The following is a 20,454-nucleotide window of genomic DNA, read 5'->3' on the forward strand; positions in this document are numbered from 1 at the left end:
ATGTAATGATTAGGTGAATCCCACTTGGCGTCCTCCATGTTTGTCTTCTTATAAGGTAGAATATTAGATGTATAAGATCAGCTGATTCGATGTCATTGGTGTGTTTAGATAACGGTGTGTCCAGGAACAGTGGAGGAGGCTTTGGTGGTAGTGGTAAGTTCTATAGGCATGGTTGTTAAGTTCTGCCAGTGGCTGGTTGGGTAGAGTTTGCACTGAGCCAATTAAAAGGTAATGTAAATTCCACCAAGGTGGTAAATTAAACGTTTACCAATTGAATAGGCATCTGAATATCTGGGATGAATGATCGCTAGATGGGCTGTTATGCTGATCTGAACCTCCTGTCTACTCTTCCACAGGCAGAGGAGCTAGGGGAGGAGGCGGAGGCTTCAAACGCTTTGCTTCAGGTGGTTACATTTAGTACCTAATATAAAGAGTGTTTCAAGCCATTTTGTTCTTTGTGTTTTTTGAATGAAGAAAAACAGACTAGTTACAGAAAGAAATTCAAGCCAATCTTGAGTTGCAATTGTAGTTAGTAAAACTCAACAAAATTCCATTTTATGTACTATGATAATTGAGAGAAGTTGCTTTACTCCGGCTGAATGCGTGTTTTCTTCTGAACAGGGAGCACTGATGAGAATGGGAACAAAGGTAAGTGTTGACTGATATCAGAGGTCATACTGTTTCCCAAAAGATTGAAGTCCATAACATGACCCCCCGGTTTGAGACCCTTTCTCAGTAAATAGGCTTTTTTTCTTTCAGGGGGTGAAGGAGGCAGCTCTTGGAATAGTGGTTGGGAGAGAGGAAGAGGTGAGAATGTCTGCTGCTGGTTGGACCTGACTGGGGTCTATTCGGTCTGACGAAACTTCTCCAATATTACTAGAGAAATTTTCTCAACCATACAATTCTTATCTGAATGTTCTGAACAGGCCTCCTGAAAGGCATTAGTTTGTATGGTGTGGATTCATTGAGCTGAGTATTTTAACCAATGCTTGACAATTGAATGCTTTTAAACCCTGAAGTAATGTAATGTCCTGTTGTCTTAACAGGGGGCGGAAGTGGTGGATTCAGAAGTGGTATATTCAGTTTATCATTTTTTCCTTCTTTGTGCCTCTTAATGTGTTGATCTTTCATTGTCTGACAAGCTTCTTTGTGACTTGCTGCAAAACATTTTTCTGTTTTACAGGGGATGGTGATAACATCAATGAAAAAGGTATGATGGTTTTCATATACTGAATGCAGGATAACATGCTCTGTTGCCAAGTTCACACCATGGCGCAGCGCCACTCTTACATTGTTTGGGGAGAACCTTGGGGGTGTAATGGCGGTAAACCATTGAATTCTCCTCACTTCTGCTATTTCCCCTCAGGTTTTGGAGGTGGCAGAGGAGGTCGTGGGGGCAGAGGAGGCTTCCACTCTAGAGGTACATCTGATTCTGCACCACTGGAGGCTGGTGACGGTGAAATGAGGAACACCCCATTCCTCCTTCCATCCGAATGAGCCTGTCTCCTGATTTCTGCCTCCACTGATCTCCCCTTCTAGAATGTTCTGTTAGCTCCATGACTGATGAAGAACAAACATGTCACACACCTGATACAGGCACACGCAGATGCTTGGTTAATCTGTGAAGATGAACATCAACTATGCTCATAAGAATGTACTAGTTGAGTTGCTGATGGGTGTGATCTCAAACGTGATTTCCTGGTTTCAGATGGTGAAGATGGAGGTGGAAGAGGAGGCTTCGGTGGAGGAGGTAATTCAGTAGGCGTTTTGTGTGTTTTTTAAAACCTTTTATTTTACCAGGAATTTCCATTGATGTCTGAGGACATGGGGTTAGAGTGTTGGATGAAACTGCCTTGCCGCACAAGTCCATCTCCTTACAGTGTGTCTTGTCTTTGTTCTCCTCTGGCTACCGTGGAAGAGACGAAGAAGTGTTCTCCAAAGGTTCCATCTTTGAGATATTACCTTATCAATGAATGGTCATGATTGATTTGTGGAAAGCATAACTTGATTTGTTGACGAGGTGGCCCAGCCACTCTTGCATTGTTTGGGGAGAACCCTGAAATGAGCTGTCCTGATTTCTGCTTCCCTGGTTGACAGGAGAGATGGGCTCCTGCCCTACTTGTGTGCAAGGCTTACTTACTTAAACATGGTTTTTTTGCCGTCTTATACCTGCTTCCCACATCAGGCTCCCGGGATGGTGAGGGAGGAGACGGTGATGCTGATGGTCAGTATGTTCATACCTGATGGCCATGGGCTCTAAATATTGCAAACTTTCTCTTCTACTGTAAACCGTCTCTCCTGGGTGGTCTAGCTAAGCAGGAGTTTCAGAGTATCTAAGGCCTCCCTAAGACCTTCTAGGGTGACCTGTGCCTCCCCTCCCTCCTTAGCACCTCCAAGGGTAACCTATGTGCCCCCCTCCCCCTCTGAAGAGGACTCTGATGTCTTCGCTCAGTTTGAAACAGGCATCAACTTTCACAAGTATGACAACATCCTGGTGGATGTCAGTGGCAGCAACCCCCCCAAAGCCATCCTGGTGAGTTCCTTCCTGGTGTCTTCATGTTGCCTCAGTTGATGACTTTCACTACCTGATGAGCAATTTTTTTTAACCAATTTTCACAAATTGTCTTGAATGGTTTACATTTGCTTGTTTGTCTGTGAATTGTTGTATGATCTGAAGGTAAATTGAGAGACCGTAACACTGTCCCCCCATCTCTGTCCCAGCATGGCATCCCCATCATCTTAGCCGGCAGAGACCTCGTGGCCTGTGCCCAGACCGACTCTGGAAAAACAGTGAGTCACCTTCTACAATCTACACAACATTTTTCTATATATGTGTGGTGGCCTGGGAAAACCCTTCACATGGTGGCATTTTGACATTTTCATTTTTTATATTTCCATAAATTAGAAGTTCTCAGCTATTCATAACTGGTTGAATGACTGAGATAGCCCTTTATTTAAAAAAGTTATGAGCATTTTAATGTAGCATGTCAAAAAAAGTGAAAGGGGAGAAATCCTCCCCTTTCTCCTCCGGGTCGGGGGAGGAGCCTATGCAGATCGGCCGGTCTCGTTAGTCTGCTTGTGATGCGGTGGTAGTCTGCTCGCCTCGTCGGTATGCGAGGGACAGATCCATTTGTGTGTCTTCTAGTTAAGATGTTATTACTTTATGCTTATTGTGAGCATCAGTAAACTGGCAATAACACAGGTGGAAGTATCGTCTCTCCTTTCGCTCATGTGTGCGTGCGTTGCTTAACTGAGAATGAGACACGTTCAACGTGATGTTGTTTCGCTAGCAAACTACCCGCCACAAAAACATACAAATAAGTACTTTCTCTTTTGTTTTCTTAAAATGTTTATTCACCATAATGTAGTATGGAGTTCAAAGTACTAGAATACCACATAATATCAAAATCGCCAAAATCGCGATTTCCATCTATATTTGCTCTTTGCCACGAACGAACGCCAGCGACATCCGACGGGTTTTCCCAGGCCACCACACATATACAGTATATCCACCAATATTTTTGGATGCATAATACTGATCAATACACATTTTTAATCTGTTTTCTATCAACACTTGGCTCTAGCATGTTTTATCAACATGTTTTGAATTCAAGTGCACCCTGCACAATTGCCTTTATTTTCTCTCTTTGTGCAGACAAATCAATTAATACAATTGACAACAACAATCTGTAAGGGACTAATGATTGTTTTGCTGTAAACCGCTCCCCAGGCTGCGTTCCTGCTGCCCATCCTGCAGAAGCTGATGGCGGACGGTGTGGCAGCCAGCAGGTTCAGCGAGGTGCAGGAACCAGAGGCCATCATCGTGGCTCCCACGAGGGAGCTCATCAACCAGATCTACCTGGAGGCCAGGAAGTTCGCCTTCGGGTGAGGAAGGCAGCCCTTCTAGAATGTGTTATAAAACATTAAGGAGTTTTAGAAAGTGTCCCGAACATTCCCCAGTTCTAGGATGAATGCCACATTTTCAGCAAAGCGTGAATGTTGTTTTGCCCAAAGGAACTAAACATGATGTGACAACATTGTCCCTCTCCTCTGCAGGACGTGTGGGCATCAGCACCGGCTACGCCATAAGAGAGGTGCTGAAGGGCTGCAACGTGCTCTGTGGAACCCCGGGGAGACTGCTGGACGTCATTGGAAGAGGGAAGGTAACCTCATCTACTGTACCTCATCTGACCTGCAGTACACCCAGGGTTTCCGTTAACCGGTAATTACCGGTCTTTGTCCGGTAAAATTTGTTGAAGTCCGACAAATTTAAAACTCGTCGGACATAATGTCCGGTGAAAATAATTCCCTCTAAGCACAATTTGAATACAATTCGCTTTAGAGAATTGTATTCAAATTGGCTTCGGGCCACCATTTTCAGCTGAGCACCAAACACACACACACCTATAGGCTAACTAAAGGGGGCGGGTCCTTCTCTCTCGGGCAGTGTTGTGTGTGTATGAGTGTGTGTGTGTTTGGTGCTCAGAAATTAGCCTATACGCATTGCAAGTTTATTTAAAGCCTATTTATTTTCAAAGAGTTTTATTCTATTTTATTTTATCTGATAAAAGGCATATGAACGGAAATTAGGCTAGCCGTGTCACGCCAGAAGCCTACATGCTTGCACTGTTCAATAAAATGTTATACATCTAGACATTGTGGTATTTCTTTATATACGTATCCCCAGCCTGCCTATCAATTGTTTCTCAATAAACAGTTATGTTCTCCTCATTGTCATACTCCAGAGTCCGATTAAGTATGATTTGACAGGCAGCTAAACGAAATGCCTTCCCAACCAGCGAGACCTGGTTATAGAAATGACGTTGTTTTATTGATAAAAAAAGGGTAAAACTGGAAAGAGAAAATAGAAAACTCACATTAATCCCAAACAATTTAACAAACTTCTGTTAACGTAATGTGGAGTCCGTTCATTGATCGATGCTGTCTGTTCAGTTCCCAGTGAGGCGCCCGTTCAGCGCTGGACATAATGGCATAGCGCGCATGCGAATCATGTTATATTATTATATATTATATAGCTCGCATCTAATCGTATCGGATGAGAAATAGACATTACATGGCATATATAGGCCGCTACACAACAGTAATCACCGCGACAAACAGCTATATTATATTTTAATATGATGACCGGAATAATTCACGTTTGTCCGGTAAATCGAAATCTTCCCGGACAGATGTCCGGCGGCAATTTTTTCTAACGGAAACCCCACGCTATTGTACACGTATTGTTTAACGTATGAGAGCAGTTGGTGGCAGGTGATCCATATGCTTTTAGTTCTATCTATCCTACCATATCATGTGCTTTTTTTCATATAACTCCTATTTTAGAGACTACACTGGCTTCCTGTTAAATTCAGAATAGATTTCAAAATCCTTCTGCTTGTTTATAAAGCTCTCACTGGCACAGCACCAGAATATCTGAAAGACCTTTTGCTAGCATATCAGCCCAATGTGTACCACAGATTTGGTGAGGCTGCAAATATGTTCAAGTCAAGACTGAAAGCCCATCTTTTAAATATTGCCTTTGAATGACTAAATAATGTAATAACCATCGGAGTACGGGAAACAACAAACTGCAAATCCACGGGATCATTATGAAGAACGGGTGTAAGTAGGCCTACAATGCTAGCAATGCTACAATAGGCTCCATGTCCAGGAAATTGTGTTTCCTTCACACTTTAATTTTCATAAATATCACTATTTTACTTATAGAAATGTTATGATATAATAACATATGAAAATATTTACTTTCAAGGAAACATTGTTTATTTTGTCACCCTGAAGATCCATAGCAACACAACACTTCTTTTTATATAATGACAGTCAATCAATCAAATTGATTTGGATAGGGATTTTTACAAAACTGTTGTCTCCAAGGCACAAGAACAATACTAAACAATATAAACAATAAATACAAACAATATGAACACCGAACCATAGACCAGAGTTGATTGTGTTCCATCCTCTGGTCCTGGTCAGATGCTCCTGTGAAGCCGGAGCGACAGTCCTGCATGGCCGTCCAGTCCGGCTCCCAGATCTCCTCTAACGTATCCTGCTTCTGGGATGCCGGGAGGAGGCAGGAGCTGCCTGGGGGAGTAGAGGAGGTGCCCACTACCTACACTCTGTTGGCCACCATAGTGTAAGTCACTGGCTCTGTGGATACACATTGTGGTGTTTGGGTCAGGGGAGGCTGGTGGAGGTAGAAACCGGAGGAGGTGCTCATTGCGATGGATATCTCATTCCATTCCATGCATTACAACGAGCCCGTCCTCTGATTTTGACCTCCATGTATGATAATGAATAATATTACTAGGACCAGACAGTTGTCTTGCTCTGTTTTACGGATAAATGTAGGCATAAGATAATTCTGTTTTTATAACATTGTATTGATTATGAGGGCATCAGCAATTTGTTGTTAACTACAGATAGTGTGCAACTGAAATCAGCAATTTGAGTTGGTGGACTCTCGAATATATTCAAATTCCAGGCTCTGGGGCAACAAAAGGTGAAAATGTTTAAAAGGGTGTGGGTAGACTGTCTATAGGGACTTGTATTCCATACATGTATTTGTTTTCAATTGCTCTCAGCAATCAGTTAATCTGGCTCCAGTTGTGATCAAGCGTCTTAAACAGTGGCAGCTTTTAGTTTCCCTTCCAAACAAACTGGATCATATTAGCCATCGACTAATGTACATCGGACTGGTGGAAAAATAAGGAGAATCAACTCAGGATGAGTTTATATTTCCCTGCAGGGATTCCAACAAGACATTCATAAGTAAGGCACAGAGGAGCAGTGGCTTCATCTTCTTTGAAACGTTCCCTATGTTCATGGAACTGGACGTGTGGGTGAAGGTAGAGAACGGACTGGGGCAGGTCCAGTCTGATGTCCTGAACATATCGGCAGAGGAGCTGGGTAGGTGGACACCAATGGACCTCAGTCTCATCATGATGATTTGTTAAAAATGTTTAAAGGAGAGAGGGAAGTCTAATCCTTATTACAGTCTTGACGGAATGACAGAGAGAGATATAGAGAAGAGGGATCATAGTACAATATACTGTATATAGAAAGATTCCAAAGGTTTTGGTTACACACAAAACAAAAGATTGATAGGGGAACTATGTCTTTTCGAGTGTAGGGCCAAAAGAAGATAAAATGCTTCACTGTCCCATTACTTCCGCAGAGCACTGTCTATAGTGTAATGATCTATATGTCTTTCCTGTTTTGCAGTGAAAACAAACCCCCCCTCCAAAGTCAGAATCATCTCGGAGAAGCAATTTGCCAGATCTCTCATCGTGAACTGGACCCACCCTATCCACAAAACATACGGCATACTGAAGTACAACATCCGCTACTGCAAGGCCACCGCTGGAGAGTGGACCGAGGTAAATATGAATTTTACAGGTTTATATAATACATGTATGTACTATTCTCACTGGCTATTTGGTCAATTGGGAAGCAATCTGTTCTGCCGTTTTCAAAGTCACTTTGATTGTCTCTATAGATCATTGTAATGGTGGTCTTGGATGTTCTGTTGTGCTGTGTGTCCTGGTGTCTAATGTGCTGCGACCCCCCCTCCCCCAGGTGCCCCGGGCAGATACTGAGAAGTACATGGAGACGTTCCGGCTGCAGAGCCTGAGGCCTGACACCGTGTATGTGGTTCAGGTGCGCTGCATTCATGACAAGGACTACGGCTACTGGAGCGACTGGAGCAGTAACACCACCGCCAGGACCCCTGAGGCCGGTGAGTGTAAGAGCCAGTCACCACAACCATTAAAAGGGAAGTTTGCAGACTTCCGGTGGCGAAACGTGCAAGATGGCTGCTTAATTTTGAGCTCCCAATAGCCAGATAAAACTAACCCCCTTAATTCATCAACTTTAATACAAATCGTTATAAAATATATTGGAATGAGTGGGGGAAAGAAAACTAGAGGACTGTAAAGAAAAGTGATGAGCAACAAATAAAGAATTCTACGGAGATGGATTGAGATTGAGATAACGTTTATTGCCACTATGCATTACACATATAGGAATTTGCTTCGTCACCACAGCAAGTGCGTTTATACTTTTTTCACATGTCAAAAAACAGGACAACACAACAACAACAACACAGGACAGACAACAGTGCATTGGATAGTGCGGTATAAAGTAAAGTGCAGTGCAGAGTTTTTACAGTGAGTCCAGTTCAGTCCTGGGCAGACTTGGGGGCGGGGGGGAGGGGGAAGCCAGAGTCATTTATCAGCCTGGCGGCTGAGGGGTAGAAGCTGAGCCTGTGGCGGGCCTTCAGTGCCTTAGGCAGCCGCAACCTTCTTCCAGAGGGAAGCAGGGTGAGGAGGCCGTGGCCGGGGTGGAAGGGGTCTGCCATGATCTTCCTTGCCCTCCTCAGAGCCCTGGTGTCATGCAGGGAGTTGAGGGAGGGCAAGGGACAGCCGATCACCCTCTCTGCTGAACGTAGCACCCGCTGCAACTTGGCCTTGTCCTTGGTCGTTGCAGCAGGGAACCAGGTGATGATGGAGTGGGTGAGGATGGACTCTATGATGACCGTGTAGAACTGGACCATCATGGACCTCGGCAGCCTGAGTTTCCTCAGCTGCCGGAGGAAGAACATCCTCTTCTGGGCCTTCTTTGTGAGGGCCTCTGTGTTCTGCTCCCACTTTAGGTCCCGGGAGATGGTCATGCCTAGAAAGCGGCATGACTCCACGGAGGCCACCGGGGTACCTCCCAGCGTGATGGGAGGGGGCAGGGCTGCTTTCCTTCGGAAGTCCACCACCATCTCCACTGTTTTCAGAGCATTTAGCTCCAGATTGTTTGAACTGCACCAGCTCTGCAGCCCCTCGATCTCACCCCTGTAGGCAGATTCGTCCCCCCCGGAAATGAGGCCCACCAGGGTGGTGTCGTCTGCAAACTTCAGGAGCTTGACCGAGGATGACGCTCAAGGCTCGGCAGAAAACGTTAGCTTAGTGCTACGTAGCATCAGTGAGGGAATACGTGATTTCAGTGCCAGTGATTCCCAGAGAGCAATGGAAAGATGTCGCGTGAGAGGAAGGGGAATCTTGGGAGTTGTAGGAATTTACACAAATGGGCAATTTTGAACATCAGGACTGATTCAAAGGGCATTCAAAGATATCTTGATCAGATTAGTGTCTAGTTCATTGTATCAGTATGTGTGGTAGAACTGTACCGTGATATCTGTCATTGGTGAGATATGTGACGTCTCCTCTGTCCTCTAGAGCCCTCCAGTAAGCCTGATCTGTGGAGGGCGGTCATGCCTGTCCAGGGAGAAGAGAAATCGGACCTTGATGGTCTTTTAATGGCCACACACGGCAGTTTTACACTCTGATCACACACATGCACGTTTTTAGGTGAACACACACACAAACACAAGCACATGCACTATCTTCGGCGGGTCGCCAGGTGGAAATTGTCCTCTGCCTTTGTAACCCATCCGGGCTGCCATTCCTCCACTGGCAGCCAGGGGCAGCGGTCGCCCTTTTGGCGCGGCTTGAACCGACGCCCGGCGCCCCGGGGACCAAGTAGTGTTCTTCACCGTCGTGGTCAGGGACGGGTGTTCACTTTGGCATGTCTTTCCATGTGGGGTGAAGGAGACCCCTAGTGGACATGGGGGGAACATGCCAACCCCAAGCCACATATATGTGCCATGGCAACCAGGCTTTCACCCTTTTTGGACTCCCATCCAGGTTACTAACCAGGCCCAGCCCTGCTTAGCTTCTGAGATCTGACTAGATCAGGCTTGACAAGGTGGTACGGCCGCACACTGAAGGGGCAAGCTGAACGGAGAATACAACTGATGTCTAAGGTAGGGAAAGAAACACTGACACATTACATACAACACAGGTATGATAGTAGATTTTAATCCATGTTTGGTTAATAGTGAAGAATGAGAAGAATCCTCATCTACACATGATCCCCCAATTGCTTCACAACTGTTTTCAAGTCTGGGTAAAGTCTTTATTGTCTGGTTGGCAGTTGATCACTGGGTCTTGTTTCAATGTTGAATAGATTTTAACAAACAAGACACATTTCTGTAGATCATATTTGAAGTCATTGTATGCATGTTCTATGACTGTCCTCTATATTTTTATGTTAATATCTTTTGACATGTTAAGTGCTTTGAGTCCAAAGCACTATACAAATGTAACATTATTATTATTATTACTTAAAATTGTTTTCTTGAGAATCACCATATGACCCTTCATCGTAGCCTAAATGATGTGAAAAAGATGTTAAATATCTGTTCTCTGCCAGGCTCCTGTGGAGTGTAATGGAAGGATCCGGAGCTACAGGGTAAAGATCCAGGACTGGGATTGGGAGAGCGTGGTGGTGAACGGCTCTGAGGCTGACCTGGAGGCCTGGTCGCAAGAGAGGAAAATCACCGTCCTCCGCCAGATTAGCCTGTCTGAGAAGAAGAGGGTCTATGCTGAAGTGATTGCCAGCAACTCTGCCGGCCAGTCGCCTAGTGCCCTGCTAGTTATCCCTAAAGTAACACAAGGTGTGTGTGTGTGTGTGTGTGTGTGTGTGTGTGCGTGCGTGCGTGCTACCTTGCTAGCTGGATACCATGTATAACAATGTTTCTATAATACTTTGTGAAGTGTGTTAATGTTATGTGTGCTCTAGAGCCCCCTCCGGTGGAGTCGTTGGGCTGGTACACCCAGGAGGGCCAGCTGTGGGTGGAGTGGCAGCCCCCCAACATGACCGCCAATGTGGCTGGGCACCCCAGGGCGGTGACGGAGTACCTGGTGGAGTGGGTCTCTGTCAGCGACGGCCAGATGGACTGGCAGAGAGAAGGCAAACGCACCAGGACAGCAGCCATCAGAGGTCAGGATGAGGCAGCTCTTTATGGTCATGGTTGACTTAGATAACCTTAGCTAAGTTAAGGTCAACTTAGCTAATTAAGCTAAGTTATGGTTGACTTAGATAATTTAGCTAAGGTATGGTTGACTTAGATAACCTTAGCTAAATGTAGTGCTAGGCAGCACTTTATACCAGCTCCTTTCAGTATGTACGTTTTTAGTGGTGGTTTCCTGGCCACAGATTAAGCCAAGTCTTGGAATAAATTGTAATTACAAAACATGTTAGGCTTAATTTGTGCGTGGGAACACTTTTAACACCTTTTTGAGACGTGGACCATGCATACATATGGTTCTGCTGTCTAATAAATATAATTCCACGTTTTCCCCATGCAGGAAACATAGAGAAGTATAAACGTTACGACATCTCTGTGTATCCGCTGTACTCTGGAATGGTTGGGAAGCCTGTCACCACAGCAGCCTTTCTGGAACAAGGGGGTAAGACACGCACACACATGCACACACAAGATGGATCCATCATTATGTTGTCTATGTTAACTGTCAACTGATCTTCAAAACCTTGATTAGGTAAATCAGGTGTCTCCCTGCTGTGCTGGGACAAAAGCCTGCAGTACTGCAGCTCCCCAGGACCAGGAGTGAGCAGCACTTAGTAACGTAGTTGAACTCATCGCAGTTTCTCTGTCCTCTGCTCCGCTGCTGTAGTTCCTTTGGAGGGTCCGTCAGTGAAGCTGAGGCCAGGGAAGAACGATGCAGAGCTGGAGTGGATGGAGATCCCTCTGGACAGACAACGAGGCTTCATCACCAACTACACCATCTACTACACCACAGGGGGCCACGAACTCTATACGTACTGTACACCAGTGGCGGCTGGTGCTAAACATTTTGGGTGGGGCACAGGTTATGGGGGCATGCTCCACGGGGAAGAATATCAACTTTAAAATCTGGATTTACAGTTGATTTTAGCATGAGAATAGCTCTACCCCCCTGTACAGACCTCACCATCCCCTCTACCCCCCTGTACAGACCTCTTCATCCCCTCTACCCACCTCTACAGACCTCTTCATCCCCTCTACCCCCCTGTACAGACCTCTTCATCCCCTCTACCCACCTCTACAGACCTCTTCATCACCTCTACCCACCTCTACATCCCCTCTACCCACCTCTACAGACCTCTCCATCCCCTCTACCCCCTGTACAGACCTCTCCATCCCCTCTACCCTCCTCTACAGACCTCTTCATCCCCTCTACCCCCCTGTACATACCTCCTCATCCCCCCTACCCCCCTGTACAGACCTCTTCATCCCCTCTACCCCCCTGTACATACCTCCTCATCCCCCCTACCCCCCTGTACAGACCTCTCCATCCCCTCTACCCCCCTGTACAGACCTCTCCATCCCCTCTACCCCCTTGTACAGACCTCTTCATCCCCTCTACCCCCCTGTACAGACCTCTCCATCCCCTCTACCCCCCTGTACAGACCTCTCCATCCCCTCTACCCCCTTGTACAGACCTCTTCATCCCCTCTACCCCCCTGTACAGACCTCTCCATCCCCTCTACCCCCCTGTACAGACCTCTCCATCCCCTCTACCCCCTTGTACAGACCTCTTCATCCCCTCTACCCCCCTGTACATACCTCCTCATCCCCCCTACCCCCCTGTACAGACCTCTTCATCCCCCCTACCCCCCTGTACAGACCTCTTCATCCCCTCTAGTGAGTGTGTGTGTGTGTGTGTGTGTGTGTGTGTGTGCGTGTGCTGAATACATAAACAAACAAGCTAAAAGACGACAATAGAAAACGTACCATGCTGACGATATTACTAAATGTTTGAAGTAGCTTTTATCTTAGCTGACTCACTTACCTTCAGGTCGAGTTTGTGTATTCTGGCTTCGCAAAACACCAACAGTAGCAGCCTAACAGCCGCGGAGATTGCGACCACAAACGAAGTTTGACTTCGGTAATAGGTCCAGTTGTAATATCCTCAAGTTGGGAACAAAAGATGCCTCCTTCTAATCCATTTGTTCAATTTGTTTACAGAAAGAAATCCTCCTAAATCCTCGGTTATATGATTTTCCCATTTTCCCTGCCTTTGTATAAACTTGCTTTATAATTAAATTTGGTCTGGGTGGTCCTAATTCCTTTACTGTTAATTTCTCCTGGTTGCTACGAAGGCTGAACGGTGTTTCTTTTAAAGATTCAACCGAGTTGTTCAGAACATTACTAGCCGCCATAGCGATGGTGAAGCAGGTCTAAAGCTACGCCGGACATGACGTAAGCACGTACGATTCTTTGTGCATGTCCCAAAACCCCATAGACAAATGACCGAATGGCCTGAAGTAACCAAAATAGATTTTACTTGCAAGTCTACGAGAACAGCCTAGTGCAATTTCGCGTAGAGTGAAAGTTGCCCCGAAAGGGGCGGGACTTGAAGCTGATTGGAACATACTCCACAGAACACTAGCTGATTGGACTATGATATACTCCACAGAACACTAGCTGATTGGACTATGATATTCAGAAGCAACACTGTCTAGAAGTCATAGAAAAAAAATCTCTCTCTTCTCCCTTTGGTGGGGCATTGTCCAATTGCCCCTAATGAACCAGCCTCCCCTGCTGTACACACACACTCAAACAGACGCGACGGACACGCACGCACGCACGCACGCACACACACACACACACACACACACACACACACATTAATTAAATAAAAATGTTATATTAAAATGATTCTGTGTCTTGACCCAATTTACTGTCATCTCGTTCTCCATGTGCAGTCCTGCTGTAATGGGAGTGTCGGGCCGGCGTGTACGAGTGTGTGTGTTCACCTCTGTGACTGTGTTGTTTTGCAGCCGACAGCGTGCCTCCTGACACCGACTCCTACACGCTCAGGCACCTGTCCAGCAGCAGTAACTACGTGGTGCGGGTCATGGCCTCTACTGTGGTGGGACACACCAACAGCACCAACTTCTCCTTCGTTACCCACACCTACGGTGAGCGTTACCAGGAGCACAGTACTGTTCTAAAACCAAGCACACACACAACCAACACAAACATGTTACATGGACTGAGGTACACCCACATGGTTTTCTTTTGTATTCTGTCTGTCATGTATTTCCAAAATTGCACCATGTGAATGGACTCCATCAGCAATATTTTCACAAAATCTGCCTGAGCACAAGAATAGTTCATACTACAAAAGCAACATTTTGCACTCTGTTAAACTTCTGTCCCTCTATAACTTCCCCTGGGCTGCCATCCGTTCTCCCTCTGTGGTTCTATTCGTTAGTCAAGTGAATCAACAATAATGTTGTAGATGTCATCTTAATGTTGTATCTCATCTTGATGTTCTAGATCTCATTTAAATGTTCTCTATTTGTTGTGTGCGTGTGCGTGTGCGTGTGCGCGCGTGCGCGTTGTCCATCAGCTCCGGGCCAGATAGAGGGCATCGTGGTGGGAGCGTGTTTCGCCTTCCTGTTCGTGGTGTTGATGACCATGCTGTTCTGCATGTGCAAGAAGGAGTCGTGAGTTACTCCTTTATCCTGTCTCTCCTACACTGTGACAGCCTGGAACAACATTCATCACTATGGATTATTATATTATATATTATATTTATGACTCCTGGAAAGTTACTGCAGCAGTTCTGGCTTCTCTCTGTGAAGACAGCACATAGATAGATAGATAGATAGATAGATATATCTTTATTTATGTGTCACTCCTCAACAAACAGGTATGGTATAAAGAACAGCAACAAAAGGTGCATTAAAAAGTTGAGGACCACTCACATGGAGTTGTGAGACACAATACAAATCATAGCAATACAAATTAAAAACGTATATTCGAGTACTATTTCACTTGAACTATTACACAGCAAATTGGCATTGGCATTACAATAAAATACAGTATACAGTAAAGGCAATGAAATATGTAAAGAAAATGGGGGGGGGGGGCAGTTTATTGTGCGATGCTCATGAAGGCTACTCTTCTTTGTAGGATGAGGTGGCAGGCCTTGGCACATTCATTTAGTGCAGTGTTCACCAGCTAAAATTTTACACAGTTTATTATGGTCATTAAAATCATTAAAATTCTCGTAGTGTTTTGATAAAAAGATAAAAAGATCAGCGCGGATGTCGTTATAAAGTTCACAGTGTAATAGGACGTGGGCTTCGGATTCAATCGAACCACTGTTGCACAGTGTGCAGAAACGACTCTCCACTAGGGTGTTAGTGTATCTGCCGGTTTCCAGGGCTAAGGGAGCGACTCCACACCTAAATTTGGCAAGGGCACTTCTATGCTGCCTGGGCATAATGCATTGAACATAGGGTTCTGATTCAAAAACATTTTTAAAAGAACAGTAAGTAATGCCCCGCAGTGGCGTAGCGGTCTAAGCACTAGCCACTAGTGCAAGCTGCCCACCGGGGACTGGGATCGAATCCCGGTCTCGCCAGACCCGGATATGGCCGAGGCACACAGCATATTGAGCGGCCGCTCCAGAGGGCGGTATAGGACTATTTCCGGACAAGGATCCGTCGCGCAACAGTGCCCCCCGGGTGCCGGAATAACGGTGCTGGGCTCGAGGAGCCAGTCAGCTAGTCTGCCTGGCGATCTCCTCTGGGGCTGCCGGCCACGGGGTCGTGCGGCGGATCCTACGCAATAGGCAGGGGATAATTGGATGCTAGGTTGGGTTCAATTGGATACCAAATTGGGTGAAAAAAACAAATTTATTAAAAAAAAAAGAACAGTAAGTACGCAGTTTGTTTCCCTCTGGCCTGTTAATCTGCCGGAGCCATTTCTCCTTGTCTGCCTCTGCAACTGCTACATCAAGACTCCGTAGATCATTTCTTGATAGGATTAGATCAGTGCTGGCGAGGTGGGATAGATGTAGAGAGCTAAAAAAAAATCGCGCCGTATGAGCATAGTTTTTCACATTTCTCATCTGGTTAGCCCACAGGAACACACGCTTACATAGCCTGTTATCAGGCATACCACACAGTCTCTTCCAGTTCTTGAAAATGCATGACCACTGGTGTTGCTACATGGTTTTCCACCCCAAATCACCTTGTATGGCAGCATTCGGTGTGTATTTACCCACACCCAAACAAAAACGACATGCCCTATTAAAAACAGCATTAATACAAGAGTGACTTTTGTAACCCCAGACAGCAGCTGCATAGGTCAGGATGGGCAGAGCCAAAGATTCAAACAATTTGGTGAAACATTTGAAGGGGAAACCACCCAATATTTTGCTTTTGGCTATAATTGCACCTAGTGCTCTATTTGCATGCAAGGCTAGATGTTTAGCAGTTACACTATAGTCTAGGAACTCTGTTAAGTATAGACCCAGATATTTGTATTCTCTGACTACCTCTAGTGGGGAAAGCCCACATGAGAAGCTAAAACTGGACAGGGGCTTTGCTGGATTTCTGAAATGCACTACTTTGGTTTTATCAACATTTATATTTAGTTTCCACTCCTGGCACCAACTATGGACCAGTGTCAGCATCTCCTGTAGTTCCTCTTCTGTCTCAGATATCAGGGTAATATCATCTGCATATAAAAGTATAGAGATCTTTTCATTTCCTATAGGGACACCTTTTCCCAAGGCCTTAATTGCTATACTTAAGTCATTTATATATATGGAGAACAGAACAGGTGACAAAATGCAGCCCTGTTTTACGCCGATGTCGACTAGGAACCAATCTGTAAGGCTACCATTTACACGGACACAGCATTTCACATTTTCGTACAGAGCAGTAAGACAGTTAAGGTTGTTGCCATGTAGGCCTACAGCTGACAACTTCTCCCATAGCATGCTACGGTTAATATGATCAAAGGCTTTGGAAAAATCGATAAAAGAGCAGAATGTAGATTTTCTAAGCTTTTTCCTTGAGTCTATAATAGCAGTTAAAGTGGCAATATGGTCTATACAACTCCTTTTCTTTCTAAACCCATTTTGTTCATCTGTTATGATGCCGTTGGACTCCACCCACTCAGAGACCCTGTTATGTAACACACAGCAGAACAGTTTATATACAGCAGAGGTCAAAGTAATAGCTCGATAGTTTGCAGGTATTCTTTTATCTTTTCCCCTGCCTTTATAGATAGGGTTGATGATGCCATATTTCCATAGTTCTGGGATTGTGCCATTAAGAAAACAATGATTAAAAAGCCTATGCAATAAGTTAAGTGCATTACCATTTTTCAGAACATCAGTAGGTAGCCCATCAAAACCATATGCTTTGCGTTTCTTGGCTGCTTGCAGGACTTTGACAATCTCATGCTCACTGATTGGCTGGTTCAGGGATGTATCCAGGTTAAAGTGGGGGTGCTCTGTGACTCTGGCGAGGGTGGGGCCACTATGCTGGTTCGCCTGGAACAAGCTGGCAAACTCGCTCCTCCCCGACTCTAGGACAGATTCTTTATCAGTCTGTGGGGAGCCATCCGGCCCCAAGACCTCCCAGGGGATGTTGGGGTGCCGCTCGCTGCCTACACCAAGCTGGTTAACTTGGCTCCAGAAGGTCTTCGGGTCGTTGCTTTCTAGCTCCTGGATATTCTCCTGTTGCAGTCTCCAGTGGCGTCTCTTTGCAGCTTGGACTGAGCGGTCAAACTGTCTCTGTCTGTCCTTCATCACAGCTCTAGCCCTGGCTCTTGTTGGTCCGGGGGGGCAGGATGTCCACTCCTTCTCTGCCACGCTCAAGGAGTTCCATAATGAGGATTGCTCATCTGTCCACCAGGCTTTTTTTGTTTTCCTCTTTTTGTTTGTGCGACCCGGTTGGATAATAATGTCCTTGTGGGGTATCTGTTCTCGCATCTCATGTTTTACAATGTCACAAAACTGAGCATACACCGAGTCCACAGTAAACTGGTTGGCTGCTGAGGCCTCTAACTGGGCTATACAGCCCCTCAGTGCATCTTGGCAGCTGTCACTAGACAGGAAGTGGTCGGGGATAGTGGACAAATCAAAGGCAGTGAAAGAGACCCTGTCCTCGTTCCTCTGTTTGGAAGATTGAGGTAGGGAAGGTACTGCTGGTAGGGCCATGGTGCAGGTAAGGCAGGAGTGGTCTGGGATTACTCTAGTCGTGTCCATAATTGAGACACACCCCGCTTGAGTGAAAAGGTCCCTGCTCCTAGTTACAGTGAAGTCACTAAACCAATGCAGATTTTCATGAGGGACGATTAAATAATCAACAACTGACAGCCCCTTAGTTGACTTGACACACAGGTGAAGTCATTCTTACAATAGTTTCTCCCGTTTAGAATACAGCAATTTGCACTGATCAGAAATTGTGTAAGTAATTCACCATAGGAGTTAGATGAGAAGTCCACTACATTCCGTTCTTCCACCAAGTCCACACCCTCAATATAGTCCTGAGAATCTGCACAACGGCTGTTGAAGTCTCCCATTATAAGAAAAGGGCCAAGTTTCTGAAAACTATAGACATTTGTGAGGATATTTTCATAAAAGTCTGCTGCATCTACCTGCCTAGTGGAGTTGGCTGGGGGTAAATAACACACAGCCACAGAGAAAGTATGGCTTATGTTAATGACATACTGTATGTCATTGCTGAGGAATTTGACTTTGCTTGATATCATACAGTAGATTAGCTGTCTGAACAAAGCACTTACAAAAATAGCTGTGTTTGTGTTTGAAATAATTCCTTTTCAAAGAACTATCACTCCATTTCACTGAATCTAGCATGAAGGCTTCAGTGGAATCAACAGAATAGTTCCAAACGTTCTCATCCTGCATGCCAAACCAAACACAAAGCAACAGACTAAAACCTATAGTCTATTTTTCACCTGCTAAAAGACGTTCTCTAACCATGCCTTGTTTTGTTTAGGATCAAGAAGATCTTCTGGCCGGTTGTCCCAGACCCCTCCAACAGCACCATCGCCACCTGGTCACCTGACTTCCCCTCCAAAGTAGGTCCCAGTGCCTCTGTGCTGCCGTGGGAAGAAATAAACTTAGGAACTTATAAACTTAGGAACTTAGATGATTTATGTCCCACAGACAAAACACCTGTCCTAGATTCAGATGTGCATCCACTTCACCTATCTATATCTCTATATTATTATTATTATTATTATTATTATTATTATTATTATACTGTATATTATTTAATCCCATCAACCCTCTTCTCTCTCTCTCTCTCTCTCTCTCTCTCTCTCTCTCTCTCTCTCTCTCTCTCTCTCTCTCTCTCTCTCTCTCTCTCTCTCTCTCTCTCTCTCTCTCCCCCCCCCTCTCCGCCCCCCCCCTCTCCGCTGCCACGCGGACAGCCCCAAGGAGAGCATCCTGGCAGATGTGAGCGTGGTGGAAGTGGATGTGTTTGACAGGAAGTCCCTGTACGAGGAGGACAAGACGTGCCTGCCCCTGAAGAAGGACAAGTACCTGTCGGAAGAGCACAGCAGCGGCATCGGAGGCTCCTCCTGTATGTCCTCGCCACGCCAGAGCGTCTCTGACAGCGACGAGGGCGGAGACTCGGGCCAGACCACGGCCAGCACCGTCCAATACTCCTCTGTGGTGGCCGCCTCCACTGGCTACAAGACCCAGACCCCGGGGTCCCTCCCCCCCCAGACCCAGGCCCAGGCCCAGCATGTCTTCGCCCGCTCTGAGTCCACACAGCCCCTGCTGGACTAAGAGGAACACCCTGACCTCCACCACCAGCACCACCTCCAGGAGGGGCAGGAGTCCCGCTACCCCAGGAACCCATACTTCAGACGCTCGCCGGCGGGTAACGAGGACAGCCGTCCGCCTGCGGAGTTCAACCAGCTAGAGATGGAGGAGCAGGGCGGGGCCTCGTCGCTCAGGTTCAGCCCATTGGAGGAGGGGTCTCAGCAGACCACGCCCACAGATGAAGAGGAAACCCCTGATTGGCAGCCGTCGTCAGCAGGACCCGCCCCTAGCTATATGCCTCAGCTGAGTGGCTACAGGCCACAATGAGGGAGAGTCAGAGGACGTTGACTTTTGTTTGCAATAGTGTAATTCCTCCGTGCCTTTTGTTCATTTCAAAGCTTTAAAAGTCAGCAAGTCCAAGTGTTTTTAGAATGATGTCTGTGAGTCTATTAGGTTTTGCACTTTTTTTATTGCCAATCATGAACTCATACACTGTGTGTCCATCGTAACATGCTTCACAATTTGACTGTTTTGGTTTGTAGACTTAGCCTTTGTCTTGAGGCTTTTATTGTTGTAATGTCCTAAAAAGCTAATAGAATCACAGAAGTCATGACTTGTAATGTAGTTTATCACATAGCTTCAAGCTGACAATTTTTCATACTATTACAATTGTACAATAAGTATATTATACATATATGAATGTAATTAACAGATATAGTCATGTTGCACAGCAACCAAGTGTTTCCCCTGATGTTGCCAGGATGGTACATTTCATGGTATAGCACCCTCTTGTGTCCTATTTTCCACATTACTCTGACAGGCCTGACCACTACCATTTAATTTCACTGACTAAGCATCATCGGTGCTGCTCTGCTTTGAGTGAGCAAACTTGACTTTGTATCATGCACAGTCCAGAAGTGGGCTAATCTCTACAGCCTGACCAGGGGTCACTTCTATAGCCTGAGGGTCAAGGGTCACTTTGAAGTTACACTGTTTG

The 20,454-nt window shown here is 45.8% G+C and overlaps 1 pseudogene across 1 annotated transcript; it reads left to right on the forward strand.

Annotated features, from left to right (window-relative positions):
• The first annotated feature begins 636 nt into the window (after window positions 1-636).
• On the forward strand, window positions 637-19,964 carry LOC308156225 (interleukin-6 receptor subunit beta-like; annotated as a pseudogene). The gene is made up of 22 exons: window positions 637-648; window positions 1,367-1,456; window positions 1,709-1,750; window positions 2,186-2,228; window positions 2,430-2,533; window positions 2,722-2,790; window positions 3,731-3,885; window positions 4,057-4,163; window positions 5,998-6,157; window positions 6,770-6,930; window positions 7,246-7,400; window positions 7,600-7,759; window positions 9,246-9,317; window positions 9,765-9,832; window positions 10,282-10,525; window positions 10,651-10,851; window positions 11,220-11,321; window positions 11,547-11,696; window positions 13,696-13,836; window positions 14,271-14,367; window positions 18,685-18,766; window positions 19,113-19,964. The product of its transcript is annotated as an interleukin-6 receptor subunit beta-like (transcript).
• Window positions 19,965-20,454: the final 490 nt, after the last annotated feature.

Source organism: Nansenia antarctica, assembly GCF_963989245.1.
Source record: "Nansenia antarctica genome assembly, chromosome: 4".
In the NCBI taxonomy this organism is placed as follows: Eukaryota; Metazoa; Chordata; class Actinopteri; order Argentiniformes; family Microstomatidae; genus Nansenia; species Nansenia antarctica.